This window comes from Grammomys surdaster, unplaced genomic scaffold (assembly GCF_004785775.1).
Source record: "Grammomys surdaster isolate TR1022 unplaced genomic scaffold, NIH_TR_1.0 136, whole genome shotgun sequence".
NCBI lineage: Eukaryota > Metazoa > Chordata > Mammalia > Rodentia > Muridae > Grammomys > Grammomys surdaster.
In genome coordinates, this window is record NW_021604594.1 from 1,713,524 (window position 1) to 1,732,777 (window position 19,254).

The 19,254-nt window shown below is 38.2% G+C and overlaps 1 pseudogene; it reads right to left on the bottom strand.

Annotated features, from left to right (window-relative positions):
- Positions 1 to 10,971: 10,971 nt before the first annotated feature.
- The window catches only part of LOC114617417, a 47,160-nt pseudogene continuing 38,877 nt past the window's right edge, over positions 10,972 to 19,254 (bottom strand).

The window sequence follows — 19,254 nt, forward strand, 5'->3', positions numbered from 1 at the left end:
GTCCATCTTCGGGATGCTGCAATGAGATCTTAGGTCTAAATAGAATAAGAGTTAGGATGGGGAGCAATGCTATACATAATTAAGCAATCTTGTTTACAGGGAGGTCTGATTAATCAGCTCAGCTACAATTCTACAAGATAGTTGAAAACAAATCTCAGAGAAGACAAGCAAGCTCCAATGAGATCATGACGTTGGAGTGACCTCATCACAGTATGATCTGTCTGTGAAGATTTGCTGGTTCTGGAACTCAGGAAGGTGTGTTACTAGTGCATGAGACAATATCTCAGTCTTCAGATCATGCTGATGCAGTTATGAATGCCTCCCCAACAAAGCATAAAACAGAGATAAGAAGAAAGTTAGACAAACTTTAAAGAAGCGCAATAATAACATCAATTACAACCACAAAGGTACCAAAGGGAGTAAAGTGGAAAAAGACAAAGGGTCAGTTTACTAAATCTTGAGTTCTTCATTGTTTTTGTTGAAGGTTAAGGTGGAATCAGGGAGAGCTAAAAACTTTAGGTACTCAAAGATGCCCAGAAGCAAGAGGTGAAAGCAAACAGGTAAAGAGCAACAGGGTTTCTTTTGGACCTTCTTATTTCTGAATGGTTTCCAGAAGTGCTGTCCACTCTGAAGGATGGTCTTCTCCCTTCAGGTGATCCTATTGGGAAATACCTTTACAGCCCCACCCAGATGTTTATCTCTTAGTTGATGACAGATTCGTTCAAGTTGTCAGTCAAGATTAATTGTTATTATAATAGCTGAGGGAGGCTAGGCAGTATAACATTTAGACAGGTACCCGTGGAGTGACTAACAATCCAGGTGCCAATTAAGCAGGAATCTAACTCAGTCTTCAGACAAAGGAGAGAGATATAAAACGAAGGCTGAGAATCCTAGTTTTAGTTACTTTGTAGACTTGTTTCATGGTGTTTCCTGGGGAGATGGGAACAAATGTATTTGCAACCCAAATAGAGCATTATGTCAGACAAAAGAAACTATTAAGGCTTGCTTTACCTCTGATTTAAAAGCATTCTTTCCCATTCTCCTTCTCAGGCTATGGCTTGTGTAGAATTTGGCTTAAAGGTACTCTTCTGTTCTTTTCTTTCTGGTTTATTTTCAACGCTCTTGTTAGACCAGGTAAGCAGAGATTCCATTCTCCTTGAAAACCCATTGGAATGTTTTGTGAATTTAATGTAATTTTAGGAAGATGATATCATAGAAAAGAAATTTGAAATTGATGATACAAAAGGCCATTGGGAAGTGAGGTGGGAATCTCTGGTTTCTTTGAAGATTAGGTTGTGTCATGTGATATTTTTCTAGAAACTGTCTTCTGAGAGATGTTTTGTGGAGGTAGACACATGGGAGGATGTTTTGCTGAGAACAGACATGGGGTATTTTCTGGCTGCTGCCTGGAAAGGGCATTTAATGCTTTGCTAGAGTGGATGCTTGAGAGAAGATGTGATATTTGGAAGGGGTATAAATGTAACTCAACAGACAGTGGACAACACTGCAGCATTGGTTTGCTTGCCTATTTTGCTGATCATCATTTATTGTGACTTTGTAGAGAGAAATGCATCAAAGAACTTCTTATGATATTCAGGCGGCTTCTTGGCACTTCTGCCCGATTGGCAGAGTCTCAAGGATTCTTCTGGATTGAACTGCCATTGCTGATTTGTGAATAGTGTTTGCCAGTGGAAGGAGCTACCACTGCTGATTTGTGTGGACTGATCTGCTGCTATCCTGACAACAAAGATTGGAATCACCCCCGAAGAGCTATTTCTAAACAGATCCACATTCTCTTTTGCCATATTAACCTTTCCTTTCCACTACCTCTGGTGAGTGGGGGGCTAGAAGGGAGGCTAAAGCATTTAAAAACCCTAAACCCTTATTAAAGTAGGTTTTGAAAAATATAAGCATACAGGAAAGTGACCTTTCATAGGAAAGATGTGAAAAAGTTGAACTATGATAGTGGATGATGTATGAAGAAGAATGGATTCACGAGAAACATTTGGGGTTAAAAACAAAGTGGTAATGGAAAGATTGTGTACAATTCATGTTTCTGACGTGTTTAACTGGGTGGATGGTGATGTAAGTCAACAACATAAGGAAGCACAAAGTAAGAGCATGTTTAGATGAGGGAAAAAGTATATGCACTGTGGCAACCAATGGGTTCTATGGCAGCTCTGCCCAAATCTTACTTTGTCATGACATCTATGAAGCATCATAATGTGGTATCTTAGATAAAAGAAAACTGGTAGTCAAGCTTAAAGGCAAAGATTTCTGCATTCTAGTCACCCTAGTTCCTGCCCTGCTTGATTCAAGGCTGGGGAGACAGAAGTTAGTATCACAGAACCGTTGGGAAAATATCACTGGGGTACCTTCCACACTTTATGTATTTATTATTTAAGATTAGAGTAGAACAGTGGTAATATATATATACATATACACATATGCATGCATACTTACCTACCTACCTACCTACATGTTCCACGTATTCATGTGTTATATACCTATGCTGAAAACTGCTCATACCACTCAGATTTGTAACATAACGCATACATGTGAACCATGGGGTGGTTGGAGCGTTATAAATGAAACTAATGAAGCTAGGTGCCTAGGATAGTGTTTAAAGCAGATGAATGGCAGTCACTTTGATTGACATGTGTATCATGAACCACTGTGGTCCGGTGTTTTTCTGTTATCACTGAAAAAAAGAGGGAGGAACTGTGCAGCTGAAAATTAAGTTTCTTTAAGCTAATTGGGATTGCAAAAGAGGCAAATTAATGTCTTTTTTTCCAGATAATTTTAATTGGCAATTATGGTAAAAAGGAAATTGAACACTTTTGGTATAAATTAAGAGAGAACACAGCCCAAGCTCTGGACTATAGCCAGATTTTTAAAAGTAATACATACCTAAACTTTCATTTCTTTGTAAGACTCAGGGAAGTTGATACTTGTACTTACTATAAAATGCCACAGCCTATTATTTTATTTAATTTCACAGAAAACATATAGTTAAATATGTGCTTCTTATATTTTTATTTTAAAAATTAGGAAATGTTTTAAAGGAGGAGTAACCATTACTCTTTGGGTGCTCACAGGCAGAGGGAAGCCCAGAAAAGACAGACTCAAAAAAGCATGGTAAAGGGTACAACATGATAGGGAACATAAAGAAGCTGCTCTTAATAGCCCAAAAGGGGAACCTCTGGAAGGGATATGAGTTGGAGTTGTACCTGAGTACTTGAAGATGTGAGAGATACTGCTCCTGGGGTATTTTGAATGACGTTCAAAGTGTAGGTGAAGGAAGGGAAATGAGCATAGGAACTATTGGACAGGAAAGCGGGCCATTAATGTGGAAGTCATGAGTAATTATTAAAAAGTTCATCCTGTGTCAGTATAAAAGTTTTATCCTGAAAGCATTGGGATACATTTCTGGACTCTGTCAGAGGACATTCATGGAGGAAGACTATCATGTAACAGAGAATGAAAAGTGGACAATGACAAAGGAAACAGGAAGGAGACAGAGCAGGACAGCTGAGAGACATCATAATCCAAGCAAAGTAAATTATAAATTTGACTTAAAGCAATGTCTTCATGGGTACTTACCTAGACCTATTTAGGAAAGGGATTCTACAGACTGTGGTGAGAGAGCCAAGAAGAAAATTCCTGAGCCACCTACTCTAATTTATGGGAAGTAAAGTGGTACTTTCCACTGATAGAGATCACATGATCTATTGATTCTTGCCACATAAAATACATCTACTTAAAAAAATTAGATATACCCTAAGGTGCAATCTTAGGAGTTAATTACTGGTATCTCATGTTTATAGTAGTAAGAAGATAATATAATATGGTATTTTTAAAATGAGAAATGAATATTTAAGGGAGCCAATTTAAGTGAGGAAAAGCATTGAAATATCTGTGGTAATGAAGTCATTGCTGCTTCATATTGTTTTATTTTTATAGCCACAGCTACTGGCACTGGGGATGATCAAATTAAAAGAAGTGACATAGTTTAATGACGAGCTCATTAAAAAGGCCAACAAGAATTCAATGAGTAGTTAATATAATGCAACTAGTAGAAATAAAACTATTTCTAGTTGTGATTTTTCAGTTTATGTTTAAGATTTTATTAATATACTGGACATTTTTTGACTGACAATGCTGATTTTTGAGTAATAGAAAATTTAAATAGATGTTAACTTCCCCATGAAAATTATCTGTAAAAGAAAAAAGAGTGTGTAGATTACAGATGCTGTGATATAACCTATTCCCTAGCATATCATATTTCATCAACTACACATATAGAAATTATTGGTGGGCTGAGGGAACAGTTCAGTGGTAATGCCCTTGCCTTGTGGGGACCTATGGATTCTGCCAGATCTGTCACGGCCTTGGAAGCGACTGTATGATATAATTCTTACCCCTGGAGCAGAACCAGCAGGGCATGGGTCTTCTCAAGTGATGACAGTTGCTGTAGGTGGAAGGCTTGTTTGTATAATAATGTAAATATTTTACTTTATATTTCTCTTTTAGGAATGTTCTCCTTGCCAAGGTAGACTCCATGATAATCAGAAACAACATGGATCTATGAATTGAGAATGTACCTGGTGTTCCTCAGCAAAATTGTAACTGTGACCTCCAGGGCAGCCATTAAGGCTGTGGGAAAGAACTCCAAAAACATGACTTCAAGAATATATAAATCAGTGTAAGAACTATTCTTTTTGTTTGTTTATTTATTTACATTCCAAGGGATACCCTTCTTCCTGGTCCCTCCTCCCCAAGTTCTTCACCCCATTTACCTCTCACCTCTGAAAGAGTGCTTCTCAGCTCACCCTCCCATCCCCATTTCACACCCCACCAATATCCCTCTTCCTTGGGGCATCAAGTTTCCACAAGATTAAGTACATCCTCACCCACTGAGGCCATACAAGGCAGTTCTCTGCTACACATGTGCCCTGGGCCACTAACCAGCCTATGTATGATCCTTGGATTTTGGCTTAGTCTCTGGGAGCTTTGAGGGGTCTGGGTTAGCTGACATTGTTGTTTTTTTCTATAGGTTTGCAACCCCCTTCAGTTCCTTTAGTCCTTCCTCTAACTTTTCCATATTGGTCCCAATCCTTAATCCAATGGTTGGGTCTAAAGTATCTGCATTTGTCTCAGTCAGTTGTTGGTAGAGCTTCTGAGAGGACATCCATGCCAGGCTCCTGTCTGCATGTACAATATGGCCTCAGTAATAGTGTCAGGGTATGGTGTGCTCACATGGGATGGATCCCCAAGTTGAGCCGGTCACTGGATGGTCTCTCTTTCAGTCTCTGCTCCACTTTTGTCCCTACGTTTTCTTTAGACAGGAACAATTCTGGGTTAAAAATTTGAAGATAGATGGGTGGTCCCCGACTCAACTGGGACCATATCTATCTATTGGTTCCATCTCCCCACTGTTGGGCATTTTGGCTAATATCATCCCCATTGAGTCCTGGTAGCCTCTCACATCCCAGAACTTTAGGACTTTCTAGAGGTCCTCCCTGTCCCCTAACCCCCACGGCTGCATATTTTGATTCATTTTCCTGTCCCTCTGGGCATCCCTTCTGTCTCCTCCTTACCTAATTCTATCCTTCCTTTTCCCTCCCTCCTCCCCTCTCCTACCCAATTTCCTCCCTCCCTCTGTCTCCCATGATTATTTTGTTCTTCTTCTAAGTGGGTTTCAGGTATCCATACTTGGAACTTCCTTCTTGTTAAGCTTCCTATGGTCTGTGAGTTGTATCATGATATCATACATATACATGTCCTTTAGAGTCTGGGTTACCTCACTCAGGATATTTTCAAGTTCCACCCACTTGCCTATAAAATTCATGATGTTTTCATTTTTAATAGTTAAATTGTATTCTATTCTGTAAATTAAACACATTTTCATTTATCAATTGTTGATGTTAGAGCCTAAGCCGTTGGTGTTCTGTTCAGGAAAATTCCCCCTCATGCCAATGAGTTCAAGGCTCTTTTCCACTTTCTTTTCAGTTAGGTTCAGTGTATCTGGTTCTTTGTTGAAGTCCTTGAAGTCCTTGGATTTGAGCTTTGTGCATGGTCAAAAACATAGGTCAATTTGCATTCTTCTATATGCAGATTGCCAGTTAGACTAGCACCATTTGTTGAAGATGCTTTCTTTTTTCCATTTTATGGTTTTGGCTTCTTGTCAAAGATCAAGTGTCCAAGGTGTGTGGGTATATTTCTGGGTCTTCATTTCTATTCTACTGTCTGTCTCTGTACCAATACCATGCAGTTTTTATCCCTATTACTCTGTAGTGCAGCTTGAGGTCAGGGATAGTGATTCCCCCAGAAATGTTACAATTGTCCTTTACAGGATTTCTCAACTATGCAAATATATGGATGCAATATGAATTGTATGAGGGGTTTCATGGACCTGAAAGAATAGAGGCAGCTGCACTAATGAGCCAACTTTGTCAGAAAGATATTAAGAAAAAAGGTAAAGAGATTTAGGGAGTGGCTATTTTAGGGAAAGATGCCACCCTGCTAAACTTATTGTTTGTGTTTGAGGTTGAACAAGAAATAGTTTGACCTTTAATCTGGAGTGAACTACCTTTCAGAAATGGAGGGCATGCTTGTGATCCAGATATTCAGGCTGGAAGACATTGGCTTTTGATCTGGATCTTGAGGAATAGTGGCCATGAAAAACTTATCCCAGGCATGATAGTACACACCTTTAATCCCAGCATTCAGGAGACAAAGTCAGGCAGATCTCTGAGTTCAAGGTCTGTCTACAGAGCAAGTTCTCTGACTCTTGAACAACCAAGCTTAGGCAGTGAAGGAGTTGTAAAACTCAAAGCTGGTGATAATGTAATAGAACAATGACGCCATGTTTCAGCTCCAGCAAGCAGGAGAACATGGCAGCTTTGGCTATGTGTCTCTGTCTTTAGAATCAAGGAGCTAAGGTTATAAAATGCTAATTTGTGAATATCAAAAGGGAACCTGGGGTAAATGATTGAACTGATATTCAATTCCTAAGGAGTTTATGCAAATTCATAAGGAGTTTATGCAAAGTAAAAGACTGGGCTTTGGTCTACAAGAGAGAGATATTTCAAGTAGAGATATATTTTGAATAGGACACTGAACTTGCATCAATCATGTGTTCTGGTTGATTTTCTGCCACTCCCAAACACCCCTTCCTCAGGATCCTCTCCCAAGCTGAGGCAAAGGAAGTCAGGATTGGAACTCAAGCAGGTCAGGAAGCAGGAGCTGATGCAGAGGCCATGGAGAGATTTTACTGGTTTGTTTCCCCTGGCTTGGTCAACTTGATTTCTTATAGAACCCAAGGCTACCAGCCCAGGGATGGCACCACCCACAATGGGCCCTCCCACCCTTGATCACTAATTGAGAAAATGCCTTACAGCTGGATTTCATGGAGGCATTTCCTCAAGGGAGGCTCTTTTCTCTGTGGTAACTCTAGCTTGTGTCAAGTTGACACACAAAACCAGTCAATTCATAAACACTTAGTAGATAGGCACATAGACAAAATAACTAGGAAATATTGATAGTTCAGGAAAAATAAGTAAGCAAAATGGCCACTCTGATATGTGTCCTCAGATGAATGGGAAGGTGCTTCTGCCATCACAGGAGGAGGTGGAGGACACTGTCCAGGATACTTTGAATAGCCACTTATCTGAGTACACAGTTCTAAAGATTCTACACTGATAGGTAAGACAGGGCTCCAAGAACTGTAGTGGCATATAAAAGAAGCTCAGGCAGGCCATTAGACTGAGCACAGGGTCCCAGATGGAGGAGTTGGAGAAGGATCTGAAGGAGCTGAGGGCGTTTGCAGCCCCATAGGGGGAGCAACAGTGTTAATTGGCCAGAACCCCCAGAGCTCCCAGGGACTGGACCACCAACCAAAGAGTACACATGGAGGGACCCATTGATCTAGCCATATATGTGGCAGTGGATGGCCTTGTTGGGCATTAGTGGGAGGAGCAGCCCTTGGTCCTGTGTGGGTTTGATGCCCCAGTGTAGGGGATGCTAGGGTGGGAAGGCAGGAGTGGGTGGGTGTTGAAGTAATTATTTAAAATGACCGCTGGTCAAGCCAACTATCTAAGCTGTGATGGCTCTGCCTAGCTCAGCTGCCATGTTCCGAGGCCAGAGGCCATGTGTGTGCAACAGCTAGAAATGGCCAGCCAGAAACACCAGCCCTGCCACCCATGAAACACCAGCATGGGAGATGGCTCTGCCAATCTTCCATGCTGTCTCCACAAAGCTGGGCTGAGTCAAGACTATCCTGCCATCCACGCGGTACTCGGTATGAATGAAACTCTAATGCTTAAAGATTAACCAAAGGCTTTATATGTTTGGTAATGCTCAATGACAATATGCCCATACATTATAGAGTTGTTTCCCAATTACCTAACCTAAATATAAGTTGTTACCTGCGACTGCTCTCCATACTTGCGTGGCTCTTCATCCTCCTACATCTCTGCCCTCTCTAGCTCCTCCTCTTCTTTTTTCTCTTCCTCTCCTTACTCCTCCCACCTTAGCTCCTCCTACAGGTGTTTGGCTGGGGGAGCACCCTCATAGAGGCAGGGAGAGGGGGCATAGGGTAGGGAGTTTCCTGAGGGGAGACCTGCAAAGAGGGTAACATTTGAAATGTAAATAAAGTGTGTGTGTGGAGTTGTGATGATAGCAAGCCCATGTACAGCTAACTTGTTTTTGAATGTTTCCTTTGAATAATTTCCTATTCTTAAAATAGAAAAATGCATTCATGTTCACATCAAGTATTTTAAGCATGTCTTGGATAAAAATATCAAATTTTTATGAACACGAATTTTGTGTACTGTAAAGCATCTGGTGTCAGTGAGGAGAATTAGCCTTTCTTACTAGTCAGATAGGAACAGGAAGGCCAAGATCTCATAGGGACTGGACTTCTGTAGGATATTCTTCCCAAGATGATGTATACTGAGCACAGTTATGAGCCGTCACTGTTGCCGCCCTCCAGAATGCCTTCATTTGCTACAATTCTCCCATTCACCATAGTCTTACAACTAGAAATTGCCCAGTTGAAATAAGCCAGGGACTGGAAACCTAGTTCCTCCAGCTGTAGTAAACCTGTCTGCTTATTCTTTTCCAAGGAAGCAAAACAATTAAAAATCTGCAGCTTCAGAAGAGCTTCCTCTCAATCACAAGTGGCCATTCCATTCAAGCTTTCAAAGAATTTTCTACCTTTAAGCCAACAGAAAGAGGTTGTGGGGAAGAACAATGATTCCTTTTCTTTTCATCCACTGCACAATTAATAGCCTTTTCTCCTCTCTCCCTGCCTGGCATTATTGAGTGGACTGTGGAGAAATAAAGAGAAGCTCAGTCAAATAAATAAGTTAACTCTGAAGAGATTTTTCAGCACTCGGTAATAGCTAGCCATTGTACCCAGCATAGCTGTCGCCACGGTGAGTTTTTACTGTGGAGACTGAATAAGAGACAAAGCCCTTGACTTTGCTGAATAAAATGAATCCTAACGACAGTCATCAATAAAAATAACAAAAGTGCTCATCATCTATGCATAATTACCTTATGTGTAACAACCATGATGAACATCATTAGTATCTGTCTGTATTACAAGTTGTATTCAGGTCCAGTACTCACTTCGCCCAGGTTTTGTAGTATAATAGCTGAAAATTTAAAGTTGAATACTCAATCACTTCTTCATAACGTCACTGTGTTGAGGATAGTTATCTAGGTTAAACATGCTTTCTTCTTTGAGCCTTAGTTTACCTACTTGTGCAGTAAACATTGTCACTTACTATTATGGGGAGAGTGAAATGAGGACAGATGGAGGTGGGGTGGGCGGGGTGAGGATAGGGTGAGGTGAGTGTGGTGTGATGGGGGTAGGGTGCGGTAGGGGGATGGGGAGTGGGGGTGGGGACCCTGTTCCTAGCCAGGTTACCCAAGCCCTGTAAGTATTCACATTCCCTTTAAGCTTTCAGATTTTTCCCTCAGATTGTGGACTCTTCAACTTCACTCTACTTTCTTACTTATCCATAATGCCCTCAACCATTGCCCTCTTACCAATTGCTTTGTTTCTCTTACAGCCTTCTCTCTTTGCTCCTCATCAAGGTTGCCCAGTGCAGCAGAGACTTCATGTCTGAGCTGACTCCTCTTCAAAGTCAATTTTTATGTCATAGGAGCTCCCAGCATCCTTGGCTTCATGCCCTCTCTTTTGTACTTGAATATATTTAAAAATACACCCTCCTTAAAACCTATCAGATTCATGTCTTAATATTCAAATACTAACTTCACTGCCAACATCACAGAAGATATGTGGATTCCCTTGACTCTATGATGAGTGTTGTCTAACATGGGAGTGTATCCACAGACTTCTGTCCTTTTCAGGGGGCTTGGAGGAACATTCATCGTCTTGCTCAGAGTATGTCCCCTACATGTGCTTCACATGTGCATCAGCACCATGTCCTAGATCATTCGTCATGTTCTCACTCTGTTAGTTTATGTGTTTCCCACTGTGTTTTCTCTTCTTTGCAGACAGAATCACTTTCTCTGGTTAACTCCACCATTTTGACTTCCTTTCTTTGAGTGTATTCATAGTTTTTTCTTTTTTCAATGTAAAAGTCTCCCCCCTGTGCTCTGCTATCTCCTTTTCCCATCAGCTCCACTTCATACTGTAAATCTTTTTTTTTCTTGTGTTCCCCAGATAGTATGTCATTGGTGGGTAGGGATGACAGAGTTAGTGTTCACAGATAACACCATACACCAAACTCATGAGGGCAGCGAGAGTGATAGGAAGGAACCTGAAGGCCTCTTTTCAAAGGTAAGTGAGTATACAGGGGCCTGGAGTATTGACCAGGCAGCTGTAGACTACCTCTGTTCAGTAAGCTTGGTCTCAGTTAGAAATGAAGACTCACTGACTGTAGCCAGGACTTACCACTTGGGATGTACTTTTTTTTTTGACAAGAGGGGCACTTGCTAGGGCTCCTTCCTGTACTCCTCCTGGCCAGCTTTCATGGTCTCCTTCCTGCTGCCACCCTTTAGTGCAAAGAGCTGCAGGGCTCAGCCATAGGAGAAAGGCCAATTACTTCAGCAGGGGGCACTTGTTGATAGCGTTGAGGTTGGTGGATGCCTCTTCCTTACTATGCCTTCCAGACAGGAATGTGATACCAGGAACCACAAAGGGTTCAGTGCAATGAGTCTTACAACAGTTGCTATGGCAATTTCTTCATTGGAAGAAGTGCAAGCATGACTATGTTGGGCTTCAGCAAACTCCTTCAAGGTAGATAGAATGGCCACTCAGAGTCATGTATATAATATCCAATACCTTTTTAGTTACACAGTGACAGTTCTGCAAGTCAAGGTCTCCATCAGGAAGGATTTTAGGCTCCACAATGGCTAAAATGCTACTCTGCTGTCAGATTTTAGAAGAATAGGCCTCAACACTGGCATATTTATGATGGGAAGGATTCAGAAGGAGTGTTCTCAATCTTTACCACATCATGCTACTTGGTAATGTCAGCTCCATTCTTGTTTGCATTGGGCACTGTATTCAGAGGGCTCATGCAGCCCCTGGGTGGTGGTCTCACCATTGACTCATGGCAGAGGCATCACTTCCTTGTCTACCTTTATGCCATCATCATATCTGACACTGCCAAAAGGTTGCAGTTATCTCCTAACTTACAAATCTTAATCCATTTTTACTCCTAATCCTCACATCATATACTTTTTTTAGAGTTACAGGACTGTAAAATGCAATTTACTTTGAATTTGAATTACTGTATAACGTTTCTCTTCCATATTGAATATTCTTTTCTGTTTCCTCCCACCCCCATTCTGTAGCTTTGGATCTAATTTTCCTGCCTGGACTATTATTTATATTTTGGGCATTGCTTTATTATTTTTTTTTACCATATTGTTGATTTAATTTTGGGCTATCTTTGGAGGTTATCTTTTCTTTTGGTATTGATTCTACGCTGTACCTTACATGAGCCAATCCCTTCTCACGTGTACTCTAGAATTTCAAGGACATGGACCAATCATTTATGAGAATGAACTTTGCCTACACCCAAATCTCAGTGTCCACTCCTTCAAGAACATCCAGCAGGAAGAAATTCTAAATTAATGAGTAAAATTGTATCCAACACCATGCTTTTGTTATTTTTATCTGATAGGATGTAGGATCTGAACGTTGATCAATTATTTAAACTATTTGACCTTAATATCTTCAGAAATTTGGACAATACAACCTCCCTTGTAGGGCTTTGGAGAAAACAAGAGCAATGTTTATGTTCCTTTCATGTTCAAAGATTTTGCTCTGTACTACAGTTCTCATAGAACCTTAGACATCTTTCTCTCTTTTGACTTTCTTTTGTCCAAGCAACCGTTATTTTCTAAGTCTTCTGTAAAGCCACATTTTTAGAATCTCTTCAAGTTTCCTCTAAAGTTCTGTATTGACTATAGTTTTCTCATTCCAGGGGACCAACTTAACTTTTCTAAAATACACAACTCAGTTTTATCTCCCAAGACTCGTGATGGATGACTTTCTGTATTTTGAAAGATATTTGGGAAAATGTTGTGAAAACATTCTTTCATATTACCTGAAATCTAGTTTTTTCATTCTTTTAGAAAATATTTCAGAATTTGAGGGGGATAATGAAGTTCTTAAGAAAATATTTATTTATTATTTTTTGCCTCAATTGGTGATAAATCATCACATGGGCCTACTGGAAGTAGATAAAATTTAGAAGTAAAGAAACAAAGTAATTCCAGTAACATACATTTTGTGTTTTCTTAGACTGTGCTTATATACACTATAGATTTTCCATAAATATTTATGTCATTTGTCCTCAGAAGAGCTGACAGATGTTTTAAATAGAATCTCTGGATTATAGGCTGTACGAGAAATGAAAACTCTTTTAAATAATTGTTTTTATTATTGTATATGTTAAATATATATTTAAGGATTTATTTTCATCTTACATGAATATTTGAGTATCTGCATATATGTGTGTGCGTCATGTGCATGCCTGGTGCCCTTGAGGCTAGAAGAGGGCATCAGATCCCCTGGAGCTGGAGTTACAGGTGGTTGCAAGCAACCATGTTGGGGCTAGGATCTGGCCTTGGATTCTCCACAAGTATAGTAAGTGTTCTTAACCACTGAAGCATCTTTCAAGCCCATAAACATTGAAGAGTACTATACTTATCTTAAAATGATATTCTAATTAACGTTTTGGTAAACTGCTGGTGCTTATTTTTTTTTTCTCAGAGAAGTATAAGACATTGATTATGCAAAATTTGAAGTGTTTTTATTTTATGGGCACTGTGGCGTGCATCTATAGGATATTCAAATTGCTTATTACATTTCCAAGTACCAGAGGACTCTTTCCGGTCTATTTTTCTATGGTTTCTAGTGGTCTCTGATAGGAAGAATACTTGTTTTCACTTTTGACTTGATAATACAGATGTCTAGTCCTATAAGTCAACCCTATTCTCTTAAGGCTTGATTCTTCTTCAGACATTACTAAAAGAAGGGAAAACACTCTGCCACCTGTCATTTGCCTTTCTGTGCATTAAGAGATGTCATAGTCCAACTCTGAAATTGTAACTCTATAGCTTTATAACTTAGCAGAACTTAGCCACTTTTATATTTCCCCCATTAGAAAGGCTCCTGACTTGTTTGGGGATAGCTAAAACATGGGTTTTGATTTTAGATGGCCATATCTGTGATCTCTATTATTTTCTAGCTGTATAACCTTGACAAGTTCTTGATACTTTGCTACCTCATTTATGAGGTAGTAATAACATGGACCTCATGGACACTTGTTAGGACCAAGCAGTTAATGGAACCCAGTGCTTCCATGGGTGAGTCCACTATGAGCACAGAGATAATCGCCATCATCACCTTCATTACTTAGTAGGAGGTAAGACTGCTGATTTTTTGGACACCAGCTTTTCAAGAAAGGAAGGGCCAGGAAAAGTGATGGCGAGCAGTGAAACTTAGCTTTCTGATGACAAAGCAAAATCCTCATAAATTTGTCTGAGCTGGCAATTTCCTTTCCACTCTTCCTGAGTCTTTTTGATTCTTTGTGTGTGTGCTCCAGGGCTTTCTTGACAGGAGTGACACAAGGAATTACACTCTAGGTATTTCCTAAGATGCTCTCCCATCTATTTTCATTACTAGAATCTTTTGACCTTCTGGTCCTTTTCTTCTATTGTGTGTGTCTGAGGCATGCTTATTATAGAAAAATAGTTCTATTACCAAAAATCTTGATTGCTGCTTCTTTTCACTTTGAAGTTATGTTATCCTAATATTTGTGAATTACAAATTTCACTGAGGACCTTAATAAACTAATACCCTCAGCCTGACATAGTTCATTTGAAATGTTATGTATGTAATATATATTATAAAAATATTTAAACTCTGATAAATATTTAATCATATTCATTAGAGTTGTAGTATAAATTACCTAAAGGTAAAATGCTGCCTATCATGTTTCATAGATTTTTTTTTATTTTAGCCCCTTAAAATGACAAAGGTAATTATAGCGGATTGAATGAGATATGTCTTCCATTGGTTCAGATATTTGAACATTTGTTCCCCAGTGGTGAAAGTTATGGAAAACATAATATTTTCCAGTTCTTCAATTTTCCTGAAAATTCCATATTTTATTTTTTCTTAATGTGTAAGTAAAATTCCATGTGTCTACATATAACATATTCTCTCCTCACTGATTCAGCTGATGGATACTTAGATTGAGTCCTTACCTTGCTGTTTAGAGTATAGTTTAAGCAATGTGGTATGCAAGTGTCTCCATATGCCTGAGAGTGGTGTAGCAGAGCATATGGTAGTTCTACTTTCAGTTTGAAAAACCATCTCCACACTGATTTCCATAGTGGCTACGTTTTACAATTGTTTTTTTTTTTAACTTTAGAAAGACTAAAATTGGTGCTTTAGGCATGTTCCACCTCTTCTGGCTAACATTTCTAATTTCTTATGTTAAATTTTACTGAAATCACAAATATTTCTGTGTGGTTACATATCTTACATTTTAAGATATAATCAACAGTTATGTTTTCTTTCATCAGAAGCCCTCCTTCACTTTAAAAACTTATTGTGCACTGAATTCTAAAAAAGAAAACAGTTAAGACTCTTTTTATGCATTAACTATTTATGAGTATTCGGAGTGATGACCAGGTAATACAAACATCAACTTCTTCATTTATAGATTAAGAAGGACATGATGAATTTAGTTTAGGAATTTTAACATCTCATAACATCAATGCAATTGTGATTGCAAATGTTGAGATGAACGATGAACCAAAGGGAAGTTATGATTTTTTTTAAGTTTAGTTATGCAGGTGCAATACTTAGGGCAGTAATGAATATGTGTCAGTACTTGTATCTTTTATGTTAAAGGATGTAACTCATGTTCACTTGTAACTATTCGTATTACATTTGACTAACAGTGTGATTTTCTTTCCACACTTTATTGTTAGGATTAAGTAGTACTTTGTAACATAAATCAACAGTCCTAATGGATTTTCAAGATCAGATTGTTCAGTGTATTACTTCTGAGTAAAGATACTTCAATATCTTTATAAACGGTGTGTTATTATTTAAATCAGTGTCCCACTCTTCCATTCTGTATGTGATGATTAGCATAATGCATTAGCCGAAGCAGTTAGCTTTTTATTACCATGGCAGGGATAAACTGACCACATTTTAAAGCTAGTCTTAGTGAGAAAACTATAAGCATATAGCCAAGGGTGTTCTGACTGCATAGTTTACATCATCCAGACAAAACTGTGAGGCTAGGGTAGCAACCCCAACCAACTCCTTGAGGAGCTTCTTTTAGGCACCTGTGAATAGACCCTATGTTATTACTCACAGTGATGCGATATAATAATCTTTAGGTTATTGTGTGCTTGATTCAGGGTGAGTTAAAGCTTTTCCTTATATGAAAGTCACAGACACAGCAATGGTAAATTTTTTGCTTGTTCTAATGTTTTTGTTCAGAGAATGCCTTCTTCCTCTCTAGAAACTGTTTCTTATACTGTCACAATCATTAGAAAATACTACAAAAATCTTATCCATAAGCAAATAACTATATAGACTTAATTTCTAGTAACCTTTTTTGTAAAAAGTAAAGGCAAATGGCATTTTAGAATGCAAAGACCAAATTCACCCAAGGGCTTATGGTGTGCCCTTTGCCCTAATAATAACAAGTCAGCTTCCCAGGGTTTCCAGTTTATCTCTGACTGATCTTTCACAATCATGTTTAAGGAGACTGGTAATTCCAGCTATTATGGTGTTTTCCACTTGCAGGTATAAAGTTGTATTGTGAAGATCTGATTTAATATTCTCAGAATTACCAACCACATATGGAAAACTAAAAATAAAAAAGTAGGAAAATTAAAGTACTGCCTGTTAATATTTGTGGAAAAGTTTATAATGTTACTAGTAGTAAACTTAGTGCATTGATTTGTCAAGAGCCATCTAGGATCTAGGAGAGGCTAAGGCTAGCAGAAGACTTTCCTGGAGATGGCCCACTGTTTTTGCATCATCAGTGATGTGTGAGTTCTGAATTTAAAGGCCTTCAGAAATCTCATCTCAGGATCAATTTTTATTGGTTATATGCCTTTCCTGTGATTATTAAATTAGTCTAATAGTTCCTGGGCATTAGTCCACTCCATTGCACAGATTTTCTATTCATCAATGAAGATATTCTCTCTTGTAGTAATGCTATGTAGACCAATTAATGATTTTATAATTCCTAATAATGATTCTACAGAATTACTAAATTTATACAAGTGATTCTGAGCCCTCTATAGAAAAAGCTGTGATTAGATGTATAAACCTGCATGTGAAACAGGCTAATTATACTAGGATACAAAGCAAGCTTGGAACAAATTTATGAACAGGGAAAACATTTCTGCTAGGCTAGCTGTGAAACCATTCTGATAACTAAGGCCGTAAACTGGGAATGACAATTTACTGTAGGTACAATGAATGAGAGAAGGTAAAATATTGACTGGATTTGTCTATACAAAACTTCAAAACTAATGAGACACTAGGAAGATGATTTGTTTCTTGACAAAACCATGCTAACTTATGACATAAGAATTATTGTTATAAGCTTTTAATGAACTTGTGGAGATAGTGACAAATAATGAATGTTTAATTAGATAACTAGTCTTAATGGAAACTGATGGAAGCATTTCTGCTGAAACTTCTTATTTATGATGAACTTTTGGAATATAAAGTTGCTTAGAAAACTATTTGATCTATTCTGAAAAAGTGTAAGTACTAAGAACAACAATAAGGGATCAGCTTTTTTTCTTACAAAGCTTCTTTCATTCAGCAATGAAAGGGAAGAAGCCTTTTATTTCTCTGGGCAATAAAAGTTGGAGCTTATTTTTCATACAGAATGAATGAGTTCTTTCTGCCCTGGTGCTTGCTCAATTAAAGTTGCTTGTGGAGGCTTTTGTTCCATCTACCACATATATATATATATATGCATATGTAAGTCTAGGTATGTATATGTAAATATGCATGAATACTTCTGGAGTGGATGAGACAGGTAGTCAGGCCTGACCAAAATATGTATGTGTATGAATGTATGTGCTTCTGTGCATATTTGCTTGTGTAAATGTTTTTCTTTCTGCTAGCATGACTTTCTGTTCCTGGTTCACAAAGAGCTAATAAGCTCCAAGCCTCCCTCTTGTCAGCAGTAATTAATTTCCAAATGTATATCCGTCTGTCTGTCTGTCTGTCTGTCTGTCTGTCTATACATATGTATACTTAGGAGTTAAAAGAGTTCAGAGTTTCTTGCTGGGTATTCTTGCCAGCCCCAGATAACTAAATTTGTTCCATCAGTAGTATTGACCCTGTAAATTGCCCGATGCTGTTGCTGGGTCTGTTATCAGCATGATCCCAATTGCTAACTAACACTTCCCCCCATCTGCTGCCTTTCCAAGGAGAGAACTTGTGCTTGGAAGGCTCTCAGCATTAATTGTATTTACTTTAGTAGAAAATAGAACTTATGTGCTAAGTCAAGGAATAAGAATTGAAAAATTTGAAAAATTACCAACTATACACATTCAAATTACTGAGATGGAAAATGTGCAACTGTGCATTTACCTAACAAAAAGGTGATATAAGCTAACATCTACTAAGACTGAAAAGAATTTTGAGGAGTCCAAGCACTTTCTAGCAGTTGGACAAATTACTCAATTTTGAGATAAATACACACAAGTAAATTCTAATACAAAATAGGAATCCAGGCCAATCACCACAATAGAATCAGTAAAATCTCACTTAATAAGAACCATATCTAGATGGACTCAGAGACAATTTTTTTTTTTGCCAAACTTCCAAGAAACTATTCCTGATATCTTTATTATGCTTAAATAACAGGTATTCTTCTCAGGGACTATAAGAAGTGAAAGATATAAAACAGGAAAAGCTAATAAATTACTATTGCTTTTATACAAATTTTAACAACTCTAATATACAATAGCAAGATTAAGTCAGTCTCATTTCTAACCAATATACTTAGATTCCAATCTATATATTCATAAATAAATTTCAACAAGTCATACAAGCCAAAAAATATATCTCAATCTAGTGATAAACATCAAAAATGTATCTACAGATGTGACAGACAAGTTCCCCAACCATTAGGGGAAAAGCTTCTGACAAGTCAAAAGTTTAAAAAGAATTTATTACTTGGAGTATACCTCAAGTATTCCAACAGACAGCTTATCACTGATGTATAAGCATCCTCAGTAAAATAAAAAAAAAGACAAAATGCCTTTGACTTTCTTTGAGTAGAGGTCTTAGCTAATGGAGAAAGGAAGCAAAGGTGATTAGAACTGAAAGTGTTCACTTACTCTTCAGATGCTCTATAGAAAACCTAAATGCAACTTTAGAACGTAAGCATTTAGAACTGTAACTTTAGAAAAAGTGATAGTGTAAGAGACATACAACATTTAATAACATGTATTGTGCAAAAATGTGAAAATAATAAAATTTGCAAATATGTAGGACCTGTATCGAAGGAGTGTAGGTCAGTGGATTAAACTTGCCCAGTAAGCCTGAATTCATAGATTTAACACCCATGGGGCAAAAAAGGATCTTTATAGAGAAATTCATATAATGACATGAAAGCGGAAAAAAAACTAAAAGAAAAAAATGGATGTAAAATAAGAAAAGCAATGTTTATTTTATTTAAAACATTTTTGGCTCATGCCTTTAAT